This window comes from Papaver somniferum, chromosome 10 (assembly GCF_003573695.1).
Source record: "Papaver somniferum cultivar HN1 chromosome 10, ASM357369v1, whole genome shotgun sequence".
Lineage (NCBI taxonomy): Eukaryota > Viridiplantae > Streptophyta > Magnoliopsida > Ranunculales > Papaveraceae > Papaver > Papaver somniferum.
In genome coordinates this window covers 135780215-135794154 of record NC_039367.1, presented here as the reverse complement: position 1 = coordinate 135794154, position 13940 = coordinate 135780215, and the positions used below count along the sequence as shown (strand labels likewise).

The following is a 13940-nucleotide window of genomic DNA, read 5'->3' as shown; positions in this document are numbered from 1 at the left end:
CACCACCCCGCCACCATGTGGAGGCAACTTGCTAAAGTTGTCTCCATATCTGAGGCAACTAGCACCAAGTTGTCTCGAAAGTGGAGGCAACTAGCACCAAGTTGTCTCTAATAAAAAAGTGTACATGAACAAGTTGCTAAAACAAATGGAGACAACTAACACAAAGTTGTCTCCGAATCTGAGACAACTAGCTCAAGTTGTTTCCGAATTTGAAAGCAACTAGTTCAAGTTGTCTCCAAACATAAAGGCAACTAGCTCAAATTTGTCTCAAAACAAAAGGAAAAAAAATATACACAAATGAGTGAACCAGGCGTGAGTCGAACACACATCTTCTGACATGGAGCCAGTCGTGCTACCATTGCACCACAGATTCATCAATATTGCAGATAACATATCAAAATCACATCCAATAGACGAATAAATACATACCGAACACATCGACATGACTACAAAAGAGTAGGGAAATGCATATGATGAGGGTATCGTTTACTTCATTCAACATAAAGAAACATCACAATATATATATATATATATATATATATCGTTTAAACCTCGACAAAAATCATAGCTCTCATTGAGATAAACTTACAGAAGTACTAGTCACGCAAATGAGGTTCATTTTAGTCTTTTGCAGTGATAATGAACCCCGCGAGAAGCCCTCCAGTAGCATACATGAAGTGATTCATGAGAGCCTGTGTGATTTTTCCACCAATTTCTAAGCCAGTTATCCAATGTGAAACCCTTTGAAAATGTATGATATCGCGATTACCAAAATAATCAAATCAGCAGCTGCAAAAGTTGACATTCAATTTGATCAAATGAGACGAATTTGACACTGTAAAAGAACAAACAAGGCATATGCTAACTACTTTTTGTCTCAAGTAAAAGCGATTAAAATGAGACAATTGCATGAGAATTCCCAGTGGAATACAAGAATAAGTTTCTCAAAAAAATGGAGCTAACTAGCTCAAGTTGCCTGCGATTCTGGAATCAACTAGCTCAAGTTGCTTCCAAATCTGGAATCAACTAGCTCAAGTTTCCTGCGATTCTGGAATCAACTAGCTCAACTAGAGAAAGTTGCTTTCACTCTAGTTGCCCCCAAAATCTAGAGTCCAAGAATGAAATGGAGCAAACTAGATAACGTTTAACTGTTGCTAATCCAAAGCCAGAATGGAACCAACATCTCCTTGCTAACAGACCCAACATCTACATTACTTCCATTCCAACGCCGTTAAGCCAACAACACCATTGCAATGACACTGCAACTCATCAGACTCAAAACACCATCACTATCAATCACTTAAACATTGCTTTACTACTGATCAGATTACCGAAACCAACTATCTTTCCATCTACCGCCTATATTTATATGCATAGGAATAGGATCAGTAAATCCTTTTACATTTGGGATTTAGCCTATTCACACTAGTTTTTCTCATGCAGTCGAAAAGTGGTACTCAAAGAGTACTAGCAACAAGAGATTCGAGACTATTACCTGACTGGTGGGTCCTGATAAGTACTGACCTAAAGAAAAAAAAATCAGTGAATAATAATTGAAGTACTAGATAAGATTTTAAGTTATGTTCGTACTAAAAACTGAAAAGTGATTGCATCATTTTCAACAAAAGAAAATTCATCTCCTGGTACAAACAGAAACAAAATGCTCATTGTACCGAATATATCACCATATAACTTAAACATTGTGTCAATTGTGGTGCAATCGAACTGATGCTGCTAATGCTTTATCACATTGAGGAAAGTAAAAGTGATCGACTGTAAAATCTATTTCTTGTTAATGAAAGATACAAACTATATCTTAAGCTTGTATCTGTCTTAGTAACTCTTAAGCACTTGTTACAGAACTAAGTATACGAACGCGCAAGAAAATGATTATAGTACTGAATAAAGGTTTAGCTTCTGTATGATATCTGAGCCTTTCTTTCCACAATAAAGCACAGCAACAGAAACTATAATGCCGACAATTGAACCAGTCTTGCTCTTTTTTGGTGCAGTTGGCAGAAGGTTACAGACAGTTCAAAATTTGATCAGGAAATCCAAAATTAGTAGTTGGGAAAATGCAAAATCAATCACATTAATAGAACATGGAGAAAAAAAATCTTCCAAGTGGAAATTATCCTAGAAAGAATTACTCCATAGTAGTGGATTTAACAACATTCTCATGTAATAATACATTGTCTAACTGCTCAAGGCTTACATTACTAACTAGAAAAATGAGCATTAACTTCCATTTGACTAACTGAAGTGCTACAGAATACTTAAAAAAAATACAAGCATAAGCTAAGCGGAAAAAAAAAAAGGTTTATTTCAATAGCTATATCTTTGCACTATATAAATTAAGACCAACCATGAAAATTCTGATCTGTACATTCAGAAGCCATTGAGCACAATAACCAGATGATGTAACTGAAATTAAAATATAAACATTTCAGGATGGAAACCATACCTTGGGAATAAGCTCCACCGCCATCATTTGTATATTCGCATCCGGAAGACAATCTCCAACAACCACCACCATAACAAACAATTTTAACCACCACTATCTCAATAGCCAAATTTCACCATTCCAACCGGAACCACCAAAATCTCCATCAATCTTTCTATCTACATCACCACCACTTACAGTACCACCACCACCAGTAGAAACTTCAAGCAAGAGAAAGAAGATAAATTTACAATCGTTTTGGATGATTTAATCTTCGGATCCAATAAATTGATGACGATATTCATTTCCTCTTCCATATCGATGCGAAACAGTCTGTAATAACAAACTGCAATCATCGATTTTAGGTTCTTCATGCCAAATCCAGTTGAAATCGAGATAAGTTTGATGTTTCTGATGCTTTAGATTAGGTTTTAACCAAGTGAAAACCAATTCAGACTGATTATTCAGGAGGTTTTGGCGGAAGTATAGGAGGTGATGCGAGAATTGGTGATGAGATTAGTGGAGGTGGTGCTGGAGCGAAGGTGGCGACGGAGATGGTGATGGTGGTGGCTGGGTTTGTTTATTTTCCGATCTAATTGAGAAGAAGAAGAAGAAACGAATTATAAAGAATAAGAGACGATAAAAGGTTAAAAAAGGAATTACAAAAGCTAAAGATTCCTTTCTACACAGTGGAGGGTATAATTAAAGTTGAAAGGGTATGTGTGAAACAGCCATGGACAGTAGGGGTGTTTATTCCATTTCCACTTTTTATATTTGATTGCGGAAAGTTTGAACACACATCTTATGTTGCCTGGAAGAACACTTACTGGTTAATGCGTTTCGGAATATCCAAGGCTATGAAATTTGTATTTGATCGTGGTAAGTTCTATCAGTGGCTTAAGCGAATTATATGGAGAGTACAAGTTGCGCCGCATTCGTTGTGTCGTGAAGTATTTCCAGAATTTCAGGTTTGAGGACAAGTCATTTTTCAAGCAGGGTGGAATGTTGCGACACCAATCCAATATCTCTTATTTCCTTAATTAGTTTGCATGGTCTCCTAGTTTGAGTAAACTTCTTATTATTAGCATTACTTGCCTAACAAGCATTCCTGTTATCTATAAATACATTGCTTGAGTTGTATACTCAGTTCTATTACTTTCTTCTCTTTATCTTCAAGGCAGAGGTGGCTAACCCCCAACTCAAAGGGTTTTATCTTGGGTTCTTTACCTTTTATTTGTGTTCTAATTAATGTTTTGGTCAAGGACCCTACCAAGCTCCATCAAAAAGTTATATTCTTGCTAAAATCATCAAATCTAATCAATTAGTTAAAAGAATTTTCATGACGACTTCGATCAACCACTAGTTCGCTGAGATAATCTAAGCATATTAAATTACGAAAGTACCATTTTATCAATATGCAAAAATACCCTCAAAATTTGGACCGGGTATTATAACCTTACCCACTTAAAGAATTTTCGTCCCGAAAATTTAGAATAACATAGCAAACAAACATATTATGCTAAAAGAGAAAATCAAAACGTCTTTAACAAAACAAGACTAAGATTTGTTAATTGATTGCGCAACAACTAGTTCCCGAAGGATCTAATCGTTGCTCTGACACCAAATTTTAACACCCCGATTTTCGGGTCCGTATCCTTCCCAGATCCCATGCCCGAAAACCCGAATTGCTACTTCGATATCATAGCCAAAACCCAGCTACTAAGCTCATTAAATAATTTATTTGGGCTAATTTAGTTTTGTCCGTTTTAACAATTTTCTCGCAACGGAATATTTAGAATTTTTCTTTTTTTTTTGAGAATCATTTTAAAAATACTTGTACAACTCAAAAATTCTATAATTTTGATCAAATATCCCTTAATATGTTTTACATTTATTACAAAAAGAATCATACCAAAAACTATTAGGAATTTAAAATGATAAGCAGTCAACTCAACACTAAACAATATTTTACAGCTTTGAAACTAAGACTAATTACATCCTTAAACTAGAATTTTACACATAAATCACAATTTTAGGGATCTAAAATCATTCTCTAGGCTCCAAGGTGATCAACTCCTTGTCATGCATCAAATCTGGAATTTTTGTCATAATACGACGTGAGTTTTGACACTCAGTAGGCAAAGAAGCAACAAAACATTTAACACAAATATTTTTCAATTCTTTAAAAATAAAAAGCACGATAATATCACCCCAAGCACGTCTAACAACATTTTATGCACATGGAAACACCAATATTCACAATAACAATCAAGTCAATCTGCTCACGCCAAGGGAGCCCCAAAGATAACTCGTATCACGTCAAAAGGTTTTTAGGGGTCGCTGCCCATGGACCGTAGCCCAAATATGCTCGCGCCAAGGAAGCCAAAATACTTTTAGGGGTCACTGCCCATGGACCGTAGCCCAAATCATATTCATGCTCATACAACAATATCAAAATCATTATTAACCATAAACTTCAATCAAGACCACCATATATCAACCAAATGGTAAAAGTAATATAAACACAAATTTAATTAAAGAACACCCATATAAAAGAAATAAAATAAATAAAGTTTTGGTTTGTGTTGCGCCTACCTCAATTCGCAAGATCCAGAAAATACAAGCTCTTAACTTTATAAACACCACGATCCACCATCTTCGACACCAAAATAATCATATCCAATATTATTCTCTATTTTATGTAGTGACAAAACTTTTATGTTTTCTAGACGACATAATCGTCTTCTCTCCTAAAATATCAAGTTATAGTATCTCTCATAAGGTATAATTCTTTTTTGCCCACTGGTCAATCCTACTAGTCAACCCCACCACTGATGTGGCTCTGATGTTGCGTGACTTTTTAATTTTCCGGTCTTTTCTCTTTGGTTTCTCTTTCTCTTAACGTGTTTAATTTTTTCATTTTCTTCTTTGATATTTCAGGCTGAAAAATATGTAACAGAGGCATCTTCGGCCATCGGATCCATGGAAGTGTTTAGTACTTGAAAGGGGTTATGCTTTCTTTACCAAAAACAATAAAGGGTTATGCTTCTCTATTAGTCTTTAGGATTCTTTTCTTTTTTGCTGCTTCTCTCTTCGATCCAACTCCAGAAAACCCCTAAATCTCTAAGGTTTTTTAATTTTCAATTGGATATCAACAAAGCTGGATTAATGATGTAACACGTTTTTGTCTCCTAAAGGTGTTAACTTTGAAGGTAATTCAATTCAAATTCATTTTATTTGTTTTCAGTTTACAATTTTTATTGAATTTCAACGTGGGTTTACTTAGTATCTTCACCGAAGTGGAGAATTTTTCAATCAAGGTTGTCGTTGTTTGAGTTTAGGCTTTGATGGGTATTAAGAATTCCTTAGAATATCCTCATGGGGTACTTGATATATGGGATGAAGATTCTGTGTATTTACCACTGCTGATCATGTTTAACATAGATTGTAGTTTTAGATTTTGATGGAAGAACAAACGCTGAACACCAAAATGTTAGTTTAATTTATCATTGTTTGTGTAATGGAATTAAAGAAAATAGTTCAGAAATATTTCTTAAAAGGAACCAAGTGTTTGATCACAGGATTGTGTTGGACTCTTTTTTCTATTTTTGTTAGTTACAAATGAAAGGGGTTAAGACTTTAGTAGATGACCATGAATCTTTGAATATCAAATTTGCGCAAATCGTGACTTAGACCATTGTCGGCCAGTTGAATGAATTTTACTAGAGTGCTTGTAGATTTTCTAAAGATTGTTAAGATCTGTTTCAGTAATAGGAGAAATTCACAGAAGTTCTTTTGATATAGTATAGTTAATATGCATCATGCCAATTTTGTTCTTAATCCCTGAAGGTTCTAGGTTCTGTAATTTCTTTTCCATAAATCTGCCTTCTCATACTTGATCTTGTTCTGCAAAATTTATAGCTCTTAACAGTATTTGCTTATGCATTTTGTCGGATCATGATGGCTACAAATGCCAAGTGATAAGACGGTAGTAGGAGGAAGAGATGATATGGTCAACACTTTTGTCAATGAAACTGGTAATAGAAAACATGTACTCGGATAGTGAAGTTTCCGTACACATTGACATTGTTTCAGCTTACGAATGATACCACAAGCACCCTTTACCGCTGCAAGACACAGCAGAGAACCACTGCAGCTTCTACTAGGATCCTCACAGGTTCAACCATTAGCAACAAGAGAGAACCAACTCTCTCATCAAATACTCTCTTGTTTTCACCATCCGCAACTCTTTTATATCCTTGCACTGCTAACATTGCTACTCAAAGTCAACCTCTGGACCATCAAACTGCACACCAGTTGGCTTGTAATGTTAAAGATTTAATCTTTTCATGGCATGAAGTCTATCATTAGAACTTGTATGTATTGCTTGTACAGCACATGGTACAATGCTTTTTTGTAGCAAAAAATTGAAACTTCAAACACCCATTATTGTAAGACATATCTATGTATAAATAAAACGACATTTCTCCTTATGCTTAAGAAAGTTCTTCTTTTAGAGTTTGAGCAATATTAAACAATTAGAAACAGAACCATAATAATGTTCAGTAACCAAAGAAAGCTGAACCATTTAAGTGTATTGACGAGTTTCTGCATTATGCTCCATAATCTCGCTTCCATGTAAGTGGGTATGCTTGTACGTCGGTGCAGGAATCGCAAGTCAATGATCTTCTTCTTCTATTGATCCATTCTTCTAATTAACTTAGGGTTTTTAAAGATTTTGGTTCATTTCTTGGTGCCGGAATTGTTTGAATAAAGCAAAAGAAAGTACTGCAATAGAAGTCATGAATCTTATTTATCGTAGAAGGAAGAACTTCTTCTTGGTCGGAATCTTTCTGTTTTTAAGAAAGTCCGAAACCAAAAAATTTAAACCACGTAAGAAGAGAGAAGAAAACTTAGAAAAGAGGAAAATCAAGCCACGTCATTGCCACCTCAACGGTGGATTTGAGGGTGGGTTTGACTTAGTGGGCTGAATTGAACTATTGCTCTCATAATAATCTTTTATTTTTGTTTTCTTATAAATATTAAATAATAAAGCATCTTGCTTAATAACAAAGATATTTTTTCCATCCTAATACTAAGTAAATTTCTTAATTAATATTATTACCATATTTGTCCAAATCTACCATTCATACACCTAAGCATAATTATAAAATTATGTATTTCCTTCTTTCTCAAATCTAAAATAAATTCCACATTTATTTTCAATATTTAATCATGTCAAGTCAATAAATGCAATCAAAAATTTTAGTTTCACATTTTGAATTAGCTAGAGCACAAATTATTAAGTTACCAAAATAGTTCAAATTTTCTATTTAAAATCCATGCAAAAATTTCAATAATGTGACAACTAAGGAAAGCGAATTTTCTTTATTTACCAAATAATCAACAACCAATAATATAGAGACATGCAAAACTATTTATTTTCATTTCCACCTCAAGTGACGACTAGCAATAATAATTCTTATAATTAAATTAACGAATTTAAAACATTACCAAAAATATAATCAATACTTAATTATATTATTTATATTTATTAAGTGACACATAATAATATGTACACACTTTCCACAAAATAAATTCTAAAGGCATTTGTAAGCTCATGCAAAACAAGTTTTGTATTTTTGTTAATATAAATAAATATTAAGTTTCACAAATGTCAACATGCTATATGTCAAGCTCCATCAAAAAGTTATATTCTTGCTAAAATCAATGAAATTAATCAATTAGTTAAAAGAATTTTCATGACGACTTCGATCAACCACTAGTTCGCTGAGATAATCTAGGCATATTAAATTACGAAAGTACCGTTTTATCAATATACGAAAATACCCTCAAAATTTGGACTGGGTATTACAACCTAAACATGCTCAAACTTCAAAATGCTTCTTAGTTAAAGCTAGGAAATTTTCTGGGCATAAGAAAACAGGGGCGGACCACAAAAATCCGACATCGGATGAAGATTCTACAGTGTTTTTGCTAAAAGGCTGAGTTCTGAATTTTCTGGTGACGTATTTCGGAAAAACTTTTCGTTCATTCATATGGATTCTGATTCATTCATCCACAAATCAGTAATTTTATGCTTCAATGAAGAAAACATAAGATGGGTACTTATTTAGAAGGCCTCTGAAGCGTTCAAGGGGTCAGAATTTCCAGCATCGCCATTAAGAGGATCATCGGTCATTTGGTCCTGGATTCTGAGACTCTTCTTCTTCACCATCCTCCGAAGATGAGCAAGCATCATCTGTACTCTCCTTTTCCATGGAAATTTCCTCATGGGAGCCGCTTGTCCGGCAGTAGGGAATTGAAGACCGTCAATACTTGATGGAGCAAGATTCTGAAGAGAAGTAACAAACATTGGTTTTGTGATCCTAATTGCATGGATAAGAAAAGTCATGGTGGAAAGAGCGTTAATAACTTTTGACTTCTCCGCCCAAGACACTTTCTTCCAATTATGTTAAATCCACATCAATCTACGGTCTCAGTATCAACAAGGATCTCTAGAGCAACTTCTTCCACGGTCTCAACACTAACAAGGATCCATGAAGCAAATCCAATTGTGATCTCAGTATTAACAACAGTCTCAGGAGTAACATCCGGCTTCATCAACTATCCATCCTCTGAAGTGTTACTCGATGGATCACACTTTTCTAAGCCCTAATGATTCATATCAAGATATGAAGATACAAAAGTCTTCCCAAAGCTTGCACGACGAACAAGCACAAGCCGAAGTCTTCTACAAGATGTTATCATCACCTCTACAAATGAGATACAACATACTTCAGGCCATGGGTTTACAAAAACGTACCAATGAGTGAGGAATGAGATGATACTTCCTTGATGAAAGATGTTCTTCTATGTCTCTTCTATAACATACTAAAAGGGCGCATCAATCGGAGATACGAGCATAAAAAAAATTGCTTCCACACTCAGGTTTATGAAATATGAAAATTTGTACGGGATTACAAGTTATGAATGTGCACGCGCCATTGAACGCCCTAGACATCTCCAAACTGAAGGATTCTTTTTGCGTATGATTCCTCAGTCTCTTAGCTTCGAAAGTTGGGTAAATCATCAAATTCCGACATCGTATGAAGTTTCAGCACTTCCAGAGTGGATGACATGCAAGCAGAAATTTCTAGACGGGATTGATAACACCCACAGTCGAGCGACGTTCACCTAGGTATTTCCACAAAGTCTTTAAACCTCGATATATCCACCTTTATATAAATTAGAAATTATAAAGAGAAGGAACGAAGAGAAGATCCCACCAATACTGGGGACTGACAGTCTGCCACTGTAATACCATTAAGTTTCGAAGACGCAAGCAGATGGATGTTTTTGCAGCAATCTCTTGGAGATGATGTTCAAGATCATCATAGGCAGCATCCAAATGATAATTTTCCTTACATTCAACATGGAAATTTATTTTGGCTAAAAGATCAACCTTCATACCGGGTGGATACGGCTCAACTCTATGATCAACGGGTTCTCAGCTTTTCATCTTCGCCCCCTCTTCTTCCTCAGATGATCGAGATGCGTACCACGAATCAACTCTCTCGTATCAGGACGATTCACCTCGGCATGAACATCAGCAAAAGCGCCATCTTTGGTTTGGCGTTTGCAGATTGTTTCCCATAAGAAGCAGAGACACAGCTATAATCAGGAGATACCATTATCTGTTACGAAAAGTGTTGGGTTAAACGCATGGTAACAATACGCGCAAAAATGGTAATTCTTAACTCTTACCTGTTTACGATTCCACTAACAATAGTGATTGTGATACAAGAGTTAACACTTCAAAACTCGCTCGTTTCTTTAAACCTACAAAATGAGCAAAACTTTAGTTTTCGAAAATCGAAACTTGATTTTTCATGAAATCATGAACATAATTTACACTGTGTGAGCATTCACCATTGAGTTATGAAAAACTCACACCAAAAAATATTTTATCACAAATAATTGTCTACTTTTAATGATTACCCGAAATCAATTTTTGATTTTAACAAAATAATAAAACGTGAATTACTCACGTAAAATTTTCAAAATTTTTTAACGTGATCAAACTCACGTAAATAAATAAAATATATATGTGATATATTTTTCGTGAATATTCACGTATTAAAAATAAAAAAAAAACTCCCTCGTACGATCGTACGTCTTAGAAACGAGGGTTTATTTAAATTTTGTGAAAACTCACACTTTTAAGGTAAAATTTTGGTTTTCAACAAAGCTCATAAATAAAACTTTACCATTAGACACAGGTCTATAACAAAAAAAATAATCTCTCCTAAGTTAGGGATTATTGCTCGTTTCTTAAACAAACGGACGAACGAATGTCCAAAACCTAATTCCACAAGGATTTCTTTTCTTGGGCCCAAACCCATGAATCCTAAATCGACCAAGGTTTCATCACCAAATCAGCAGTGTCGCACCAATGTACGCTCGTTAGAAGATGCTCCATCATACCACTGGGATGTTCGGTCAATCCATGGCTCGCTCGTGCAATCGAAAATCCGGTAACATTCTTTCTTACAACTAAGTTCAATTACTTATTTCGTCTGTAACTAGAAAAATCACCATCCAGTGTTGACTGAGGAACATGACTGTCCCTCACTAAGCATGGGACTTAATGTTGATGGTGGATTTTCGACAAAGGCTAAAATCGTAAAACCATAATTTTACATATTCTTGATACAACAATCAGATGAGTATTGAGTCCCATGTCTCTCATTAAAGCATGAAAACTCATGCCACAAGAACCTATGACTGAGTATACTGCCTCTCAGAGCTTACATGAATGTGCAGTTGTAGATGGGGAAAAGCGATTTGCTGGTTTTTATGGAATTGAAGAGACGTACGTGTGGAGACTCCTTGAACTGAGCGAAATGTTGAACCTCACAAAGATGCACTGCAAGAAGGGAGTGGTTTAAGTTCGAGAGATCAATCTGTAGGACTCCGGCCTAAACCAAGAACAATGGCCGTTCCAGAGTCAATTCAGTCACAAGAGAGGATGGGTTGATCTGTAGGAGGGAAGCTGAGAAATGTGTGGGATCAATGGTGATCTGAGATTGTAGGTGTGTTGTGAATTCAGCGTAAGAACGCTCTGAATGATTGAATTTTACTCAAATGAGAGTGATTGCTCAGACGATGAGTTCGTGTAGACGAAAGATTGTCTGTATGAACTTGCCGAGAAATTGCTTGTTTATAAGAATGTTCGAGTGTTCGAATCCTGTCATTTCAATCATGATTCAGAGGTCTTTTTATATTACTAAATTAAAAACACCATGATCCCATGAAGTGTGACAGTTGCTGGAATCAGAGAGTGGGGAAGTGGGAAATCATGTTAAAACCAGTTGCTCATCGTGCGGAGACTTGGTTAATTTTACACCCACTACTTTGCTGACTCTTCCAACTGATTGCACGACTTGCTCACATTCTCGTCGTGGGTGCACACACGTGCCGTAGACCGCCAGAACAAAACCCTAGTTAATATCCCCACATGTGACACGATTGATATCTCGTGATTGTGGAGTCAATTGCTGACTTTATGGGACGATGAGTCCATGTATTGCTGAGTTGAACATGATTTGCAAATGTTCTGAAACTCATGAATTAAATATGTCTGCTGAGACGAGGTATTATTATGTTGATTACCTAAGACGAGCAAATTGTGTTGCTGAATTGTTGAATATTGATAGTTGAACCAATATTCTTGAAGCTGAGCAAATATTGGTGGTTCGAGCAAATATTGCCGGTTTGAGCGAATATTGCTCATTTGATGAATTGTGGGTAGAAGGACCAAATAAAATATTAATTTAAGATACTGACTGCTGGGTCGAGCATAATAAATAAAAATGTTGATCATGGAATCAACATAAAATTATCAGTTTTTTAATCTGCTCAGAATCATGTTTTTGCAGAGCCCTGGATTCAAAAACCCTAATTTTAATGAAATGATGGTTTATTTAAAATCAACCGCCGAGTGAAGCAGGGACCGGATACATGGGATGATGACTCCACCATGTAACGCCCAGATGCTCGAATGAGCAAAATACCAAAGTCTCTTGAGGACCAGTTGGTGAAAGAATGATTAAATGCTGGTTTAATCATTTATTAAAATAATGCTTGTGTGAGCAACAAATAACAAAACCTAGCCATGAAAAGATGAGGGACCGACTAAGAGGTCATGGGACCGGCTCTTGGTGACCGTGGGACCAATTGATGGTCGTTTAAGCAAACCCCCAATTGTTTGGAAAGAGTTTGAACCTAATATGAGCAATTGAGCAAATTAGGTTAAAATCATTAAAACGTGTGGGACCGGCTGTTTGCAAGCCTTAGGGTCACCCTTGGTCGGTCAAGGGTATGTGCCCGTGTCACTATAGTGTCTGTGTCTCAGTCCTGAGAGTTTCAATATTTACCGATGCGCGTTTGAGCAACATTTTGAGAAAATATGCAGAATCCAGGGTTTTGCTGAAACTAGGAAAAATACATAAGATGATGAAAATAATAAATAAAACAGGTATTGCAAGGTGTGGGACCGGCCACGACTAGGGCATGGCCGGCCGACTGACAAGCACGGTCCCACACTTTTCCCAGTTTTATGTAATTTTACGTATTTTCTCTGAATTGAGGGAAATCCCATGAAACTGGAGAGTTTTATGAAATTAGGGAACTTCCATGAGATGAGACAAATAAAATAATAATAAAATAGGGAATGATGGAGTGTGGGACCGGCAATGTCCAAGGCATGGCCGGCCGGCCAACGGGCACGGTCCCGGGGCACTCTTCCCAATTTTATGTAATTTTCATGATTTTAGAGAATTTTCATAAAATCAGAGAGATTTGTTGAAACCAAGGTATTTTGTTGAAATCAGGGAGTTTTCATGAAATGAGGAAAACAAAACAAATAAGAATAATAGAATTAGAGGTGTGTGGGACCGGCTAAGGCATGACCGGCCGGCTAGGGCCCAGTCCCACAAGTTTTCTTAATTATATAATATTTTTCATGGGTTTTGGGAAAATTCATGAAATCAGGGAATTTTCATGGTTTTAGGGAAAATTCATGAAATCAGGGAATTTTCATGGATTTAGAGAAATAATAAAATAATGAGGACGTGAGGTGTGGGACCAGCCACGGCTAGGGCATGGTCGGCCGGCTGGTGCTCGGCCCCGTGATACCTTTCCCTAATTTTATTATTTTCATGACATAAAGAAATATCATGAGATTAAAGAATTTCCTTGAATCGAAGGAGAGTTGCTCGAACGAGAGAATTTTCATAAGATCAGGGAAAAATAATAAAATATGATAAAATATAAAATTGGGCGTGGAACTGGTCACGGCATGACCGGCCGGCTGGTGAGCCCAGTCCCCTGGCGGCTTTGCTAATATTTTATTATTATTTTTTTTCCTTCCTATTTTTGCATAGGTTTCTCATTCATTCATATTTTTGAGATGCTCGTTTGCGCATTCAAATGC

General features: G+C 36.1%; 1 long non-coding RNA gene across 1 annotated transcript; it reads right to left on the bottom strand.

Moving 5' to 3' along the window:
- Positions 1-443: 443 nt before the first annotated feature.
- LOC113319075 lies at positions 444-3027 on the bottom strand. The gene is made up of 2 exons (XR_003345056.1): positions 2465-3027; positions 444-789 (listed from the first exon to the last, which is right to left on the bottom strand). It is a non-coding gene; the product is annotated as an uncharacterized LOC113319075 (long non-coding RNA).
- Positions 3028-13940: the final 10913 nt, after the last annotated feature.